At 40.3% G+C, this 457-nt stretch overlaps 1 protein-coding gene across 4 annotated transcripts in view; it reads right to left on the bottom strand.

Annotated features, from left to right (window-relative positions):
- MAST2 (microtubule associated serine/threonine kinase 2) overlaps positions 1-457 on the bottom strand; it is a 172956-nt gene that overhangs the window by 29646 nt on the left and 142853 nt on the right. The window lies entirely within an intron of this gene.

Raw genomic sequence — 457 nt, 5'->3', positions numbered from 1 at the left:
CCCTAGCATTATCAATTAACACGTATGGTTATTTTTTCAGGCCCACTGTTAGTTTAATGATTCTCTCTTTTAAAAAGCTTGGCAGCCCAGAAGTTTGTCCCTGTTTCCAAGTTGCCTTTAACCATCTATGTCTCCCAGACATCCATTCTAGATCCAGCAGCAACTTTCCAATTTCCTGCTCTTCTCAGGCTCCAATATGCCTAGTCAAGTTAACCCAACTTTCCAAAAGCTTAAAGAACTCATGCAATACACATGGCATGGCCAAATGCTCAAACATTTCTCAAAGGGCAACATAATTCCTTGTCCCAAAGTCTCTTGCACATATATCTCTGCAGACTGCAAGGAAACAATGGAGCAGTAGCTCTAATTAAGGAAAGAAAAACCCTAACAACCTATAATTCTATACTCCACTATTGCGTGATAAAGAATATGGTGGTCTTTGTCTCTGGTTCCTGGA

This window comes from Pteropus alecto, unplaced genomic scaffold (assembly GCF_000325575.1).
Source record: "Pteropus alecto unplaced genomic scaffold, ASM32557v1 scaffold25, whole genome shotgun sequence".
Taxonomy (NCBI): domain Eukaryota; kingdom Metazoa; phylum Chordata; class Mammalia; order Chiroptera; family Pteropodidae; genus Pteropus; species Pteropus alecto.
The sequence above is the reverse complement of the archived record's forward strand: the minus strand, read 5'-3'. Positions and strand labels throughout refer to the sequence as shown.